The 6867-nt window shown below is 39.2% G+C and overlaps 1 pseudogene; it reads right to left on the reverse strand.

Moving 5' to 3' along the window:
* Positions 1–6562: 6562 nt before the first annotated feature.
* LOC120106171 lies at positions 6563–6660 on the reverse strand (annotated as a pseudogene).
* Between the last annotated feature and the right edge of the window lie 207 nt (positions 6661–6867).

Below are 6867 nucleotides of genomic sequence, written 5' to 3' on the forward strand. Positions count from 1 at the left end.
TCCCACTCGGCAATCAAAGCTCGCATTCAAGTCGACGTGATCCACATCGGAAGAACCACCATCATCCAAGCTTTCAACGGCAAAGAGGGTTCTTCCGATTTTGTTGTTCTTTATCGATTTATTTGCTTTCATAGAAGTTTTTAAATTCTTGTAAAACTCTTGAACATTGTGCTTGTTCCAGTCAAGGAACTTGGAACAAGGGTTAGGCGTCCCAAGCCTAGTTTAAATTGGGGGAGTGTAGGGTTCGTTGTTAGCCCGGGTTAAAACAACGAGTTGGGTAGTTCACTCGAAAAACTACCGGACTGTAATCGCCGATTATAGTGGAAAATTCCCAAAGGTGTTTGGGGAGTGGATGTAGGAGCAGTGGAAGCTCCGAACCACTATAAACCTCTGTATTTGCGATTGATTGTGCTTACCACTTTAAGTTTATTTTTGCACCTACACTTGTGTGTATTGTTTAATTAGACTAAAAATTTTAAAACACCCAATTCACCCCCCTCTTGGGTGACCATCTCTGGGCAACAAGTGGTATCAGAGCAGATGCTCTGTGTATTCTTGAAGAACTAACCGTCTTTGCCAAAGATCAAGATGGCAACACCCTTCAACAATGTTCCTGCTGAGGGGCAGGCTACCAATAGACCTCCACTTTTCAATGGGACAAATTATTCCTATTGAAAAACTAGAATGAGAATTTTTGTTCAAGCACAAGATTATGCCTTGTGGAGGGCTATAATCAAAGGACCACACGAACCATCTCACACAGTTAATGGCGTTCAGGTTTCCAAACCTGAGGAGGATTGGGATGAGAATGATAGCAAGATGGTTCAACTCAATGCTAGAGCCATGAATACATTGTTTTGTGTTCTAGATGTAAATGAGTTTAATAGAGTCTCCACCTGTAGTTCCTGCCAAGAAAATATGGGATAGGCTTGAAGTTACCCATGAGGGTACTAATCAAGTCAAGGAGTCTAAAATGAACATTCTAGTATACAAATATGAATTATTTAAGATGGAACCCAACGAAACTATTTCATGCATGTTCACACGCTTCACTGATATAATTAATGGTCTAAAGAATTTGGATAAATCTTACACTAATTCAGAGCTTGTGAGGAAAATTCTCAGGTCCTTGCCAAAAATTTGGGAAGCGAAGGTCACGGCGATTGTAGAAGCCAAAGACCTCAATACCTTGGCACTTGAAGAACTATTGGGCTCATTGATGACACATGAGCTCACAATGAAGCAACATGAAGAAGATGTGCCAAAGAAGAAGACAATCGCCCTCAAGGCCATTTCAAGTAATTGTGAAGAAGAAAGCAGTGAAAGTGAAGAGGGAAGTGAAGATGAAGATTTGGCCTTAATAGTAAGGAAGTTCAAAAAATTCATAAGAAGAAAGAAGGCCTTCCCAAGAAAGAAGTTTGGAGGGAGAAATGATTGGAAAAAGAAAAAAGAAAAAGAAAGAGACCCAATCATATGTATGATTGCAAGAGACCAGGACACATCCGCTCCGAATGCCCTCAACAGAAGAAGCACTATGGAAAGAAGAAGAAGAAGGCATTGAAAGCGACTTGGGATGATAGTGACGCATCCTCCTCCGAGGAAGAGAAGGAAGAGACCGCCAATTTGTGTTTCATGGCATTCGACAACGATGAGGTATGTCAAAGCTCAACTACAGATTTTACTTTAGAAGAATTATATGAAGCCTTTCAAGAACTCATGAATGATTGTAGTATGTTAGGAGTAAAAAATAAAGAACTAAAGGCCTCCAATCAAAAACTGAAGGATGATATTAAAAACCTATTGATTGAAAAGGAAAAGTATGAAAATGATCGCATTATTGACCTAAAGGATAAAATTTCAGAACTTAGCATTGAGTATGAAACTGCAAATACACTCATTAGGGAATTAAATCTAAGAGTCAAATTCCTACTCAATAGTAATACTTCACTTGCACAAAATGTCGAATCCCTTAAAAATGATAAGGAAGTATTAGCTAAAGAAAATTTGGACCTTAAGGATGAGCTACACAAGTATAAACCAATTGTGCAGAAATTTACACATAGCTCGGAAAAATTGAATCTTATTCTATCCAATCAAAGAGCTGTTTTTAATAAAGCCGGATTAGGATACAAAACTAGCAAACAACAAAAATATCTAAAGAACTTTTTTGTAAAAGCAAAAGATGTCAAAACTGAAAAACCTACATGCTTTTGTTGTGAGAAAAGTGGACATAAAGCTTATTCTTGCGTTCAAAGAAAGATTCAAACTAATAAGAACACATTTGTAAAGGGTAAAAATACAACCAAAATGTGGGTTCCTAAGGGAACCAACTACACTAACCAAGAAGGACCCAAGAAAACTTGGGTACCTAAAAGCTTCACATGATTATTTTGCAGGTATGCCTTGCAGCCGGGAGCAAAAAGAGAATGTGGTATCTTGATAGCGGTTGCTCAAGGCATATGACCGGTGACAAGAGCCTCTTCGTCACCTTGAAATCAAAAGAAGGAGGAGTAGTCACATTTGGAGACAATGCTAAAGGTCAAATCATTGGCGTTGGTAAAATCTCTATATCACCCTCCTCATTTATTGACAATGTATTGTTAGTTAATGGATTAAAACATAATTTATTAAGTAGAAGTCAATTTTGTGACAAGGGCTTTAAAGTGTCATTTGAATCTTCCCTATGCATAATTAGTAGTCCAATTGACAATGGGATCATACTTATGGGACATAGGCTTGGAAATGTTTACATGGTAGATCTTGATGATCTCACCATGAAAGATGGCCAATGTCTTGTAGCCATGGATGCCAAGGTCAATGAGACTAGCTGGTTATGGCATCGTAGGTTAGGACATGCTAGCATGGATTTAATTTCTAAATTGATTACAAAAGATCTAGTTAAAGGACTACCAAAAATAGATTTTGAAAAGAACAAAATTTGTGCTGCATGTCAACTAGGGAAACAAACAAGAAGCTCTTTCAAACCTAAGAACATAGTCTCAACATCAAAACCCTTAGAACTAATTCACATGGATTTATTTGGACCCACTAGAACTGCTAGTCTAGGGGGTAAGAAGTTTGGTCTTGTAATTTGATGAGAGCACAAAAGTGTGATCTATACATCACTTAAATTAGTATTATTGCTAACAAATGATGATAGAAGTGCTGTATTAATATTATATTTTTTTGTGGGGTGCAGGTGATCGTAAATTAAAGTTAAAATACGTATTGGGTCCAAAAAGATGCATCACTGTAAGTGACCAGCCAAACGTTCTGGATTGTTTCCCAGTCGTCACCCCCGCATCATCAGCTCGCATCCACTCCAGCGTCCGTCTGAGTCCGCTTCGCCCGCGAGCCCGAGTTCATCCATCCACCATGTCATATCAAGCTCCCAGCTTCTGTGATCTCAGCGCCAGCGTCCGAGGTTCATCACCCGTGATCTCAAAGCCACGCATCCCAGCTCCCGTCCGAGTTCATCTCCTAGCCTCCCAAGCTTCAAGCTCCAGCACATCACCCGAGATCCCAGCTTCTGTTATCAGCTCCCAGGATCCGTGTGAAATTTTCAGCCGACCGTGAAGAATCTTCTCAAGCTCCCAGCGTGCGACCCATCATCCCGGTTCACAGCGTCCCAGCTCCAACTTCGGTTCACAGCGCCTCCCAGCTCCGTGATCGTGATCCGCCCGTAAAGCTTCCATGTCTGCATCCAAGTCCCGACTTCATCCCAGATTCCTCTCAGCGTTGGATCCTCCCAGTGTCCGTTCGCGAGCAACTCCATCCAAGCGCCAGCAGTCCGATCCTCCTGCGACCAGCCGTCCGCATCCAAGATTCCAGCAAATATCTCAGCTTCCTTCCGCTTCTCCCGCAGGCGTCCGTGACCCAGCTCCAAACCTCCATCCGAATCCCAGCATTTCTGCATCCCATGGTGATTGCAATCTTCCGGAATATCAGCTCGCTTCCGAGTCCACGCACATTCCAACCGATCCCAAGTGTTCAAGCCTCAAGCTTCCACGTTCACAGAGGATCTCAGCTGCCTCCTGCGATCAGCCTTCCTCCCTTACCGAAGATCCCGGCTTCTGTGAAGCTTCCCAGCTCTCCGCGTCTGGGATACTCGGCAGCCAGCACGAGAGGAGCATCCCGTGTGATCAGGGAGTCCATCGAGAAGTATAAAGGAAGTTCTTTTCGGAAACGGGGGGCTGGCATTCATTGAAAGAAAACAGAGTCTCAGCCCCAAAGAAGAAGAAGAAAAAAAAAAGAAAGAGAGGAAACAGGGCATGTCCTGTTTCCGAAAATAAAAAGAAAAACAAAAGAGTGAAGGAAGAGGAACAGGGGAGATTTCTTTTATGTTGATGGACGGCTAAAGTCCTAGGGAGGGTGATGGAGGAACCTTTGATGTATTGCTCTTTGAAGTAAACTCTAAACTTTTGCCTTGAATGAATTATATTTACTGATATGTTTTTGATCCATGCATAGTTATTTCGTAGATAGTTCTTAAATGGATTATGATTATTGATATATAGATTGCTTTAGTATTTGATTCATCGTAGACGTAGAAAGCACGACGAATGCTTAGAAATTGAGTTCATATGTTCATGAACCATATACCATGATTAGATCTATCCTACCACTCATTTTTAATCAAGAACCATAGAGTTTATTTCTTGGATGCAATATCGTCAAGGGGGATTCTAGATCCCTACCATCTTTATTTTATTGAACTTTGTTTATTGCTATATTGTTCTCCGATTTTAATTTCTGAAAATCAAAACATAATTTTAATCCACAAATTTATTGAATTAATTAATCTAAAATTATATTAAATAATCTCATATATATTTCGTTCCCTGAGGATTCGACCTCGGACTCCCGAGAATTTACTACTTGTGCGATTCTCCTGTACTTGGGAGAACAATTTTATTTTTGCATCAAGTTTTTGGCGCCGTTGCCGGGGAACGGCTTAGTTATTAGTATAGTTTTAGATTTAATTAGTACCCTATCAGTCAGATTGAACATTATAGTAAAACTAAAACTGAAAAAAAAAAAATTTATTGCTGTTTTTTTTATTCCCTACACAGTCTGCATCAAACTCTGATATCTGAGTAATCCACCGTCTGATTGCACTCAAATTTCGTCGGCTGCTGTAGGACACATGTTTCTTTCATCTGAACGACCATTAAATTAATATAAACTTTGCTGCTGTCTGCTTTGAATTTTCTGGGTTTAATTTTTTTTGTTTTGAATCAGAATTTTATTGTTAACATATCTCATTGACCCTTGTTGCTAATTGAAAATTTAAAAAAAAAGAAAAACCTAAAATTTCAAATTTCAAATTTCAGAATTCAAATTTCAAACTTCAATTCATAAAATTTAAAAAAATAAATAATTTGCTTGATCACCTATTCAATGAAATTTAATGTCATGTCATAAAACATTAAAAAAAAAATCTCTTGATTGTTGCATATAGTATAAGGCATCAGCATAAAATATTCTAAGGGCTGAACCCATTTAAAAAGATAAGGTCGGAATTTCATCACTCGTCCTTAGCCTAAAAATCACCCCATTGCATAAATATCCTAAGCTTAAGTAAAATCAACTAGACATTGGCCCCTAAGGACATTCGAGCTCAATAGGATGAAGACCACCGAAAGTTGCACCAATTTCGCTCTGTGGCTTAGTTGATGTCTAGGCAAGCTTTGTCCCTATAAGGGAGACAGTTCATCTGTTCGAGGCAAGTGGATTTTAAGTGGGACCTTTGCGAACGCATCGTGACCCCTCCACTTACCTGGGAGCTTACTTGGTCAACTCGGTTCATTAGACCGGATTGGAGGCTTAGGTGCCCTCTTCAAACCAGTTAGGAGCTGTCTAGAAATTTAGAAAAAACATTAGAAATTGAGGTGTAATGTTTAGTTGCATGTTTGATTGTGAATAGATTTTTGTTTTAGGATGTAGTTTTAGGGTATCTTTAGTTGGTACTTACATTTATATTTATTTATTTTTTTTTAAAAAAAATATAAAAAAAATTAATTAAATTTTGTATGCTAGGTTGGAATAGGGACGACACCGGTCGATTAAGTCGTACAACTTTAGATCATCCCTTAGGACACATCCTTGAAATTCCTTCGCAGTATCTCACACCTTGTGAGATGGCAAATTTTCCTGATGATGTAGGAAGTCACCATGGTGATGAAGGTAGACCCCCAGTTATGACACTTCGACAATACTTACATCCCACTAGAACTAGTCAACCTTCATGCATGATTATTCCTGAAAATGTAGGACACTTTGAAATCAAACCAGGAGTAATTCAATTGCTGCCCAAGTATCATGGAATGGAATCTGAGAACCCTTATCTTCACCTTAAAGATTTTGAAGAAATTAGCATCACATTTAGAGTGCCAAATGTATCGGAAGATGTCCTTAAATTGACCTTGTTCCTTTTTTCTTAAAGGATAAAGCCAAAACATGGCTGAACTCCTTGAGACCTAGATCGCTAGGAACATGGCAGGATATGCAAAGAGAATTCTTGAAAAAATTCTTTCCCGCACAAAGGATTAACTTTTTGAAAAGGCACATTAGTAACTTCCAACAAAAAGACCATGAAACATTTTATGAATGCTGGGAGAGATTTAAAGATTTGCTTCTCTCTTGTCCTCATCATGGGTTTGAAACATGGAGAACCATTAGTTTCTTTTACGAGGGATTGTCTCCACAATTAAAACAATTTATAGAGACTATGTGCAATGGTCTATTTTTGGAAAAGCAACCCGATGAGGCATGGGACTATTTAGACTCTCTCGCAGAGACTGCACAATTATGGGATACAGGGGATAGAGTGAATAAACCTTTGCCTAAGCCTACTAGCATTCCACA

Source organism: Phoenix dactylifera, unplaced genomic scaffold (assembly GCF_009389715.1).
Source record: "Phoenix dactylifera cultivar Barhee BC4 unplaced genomic scaffold, palm_55x_up_171113_PBpolish2nd_filt_p 000482F, whole genome shotgun sequence".
Lineage (NCBI taxonomy): Eukaryota > Viridiplantae > Streptophyta > Magnoliopsida > Arecales > Arecaceae > Phoenix > Phoenix dactylifera.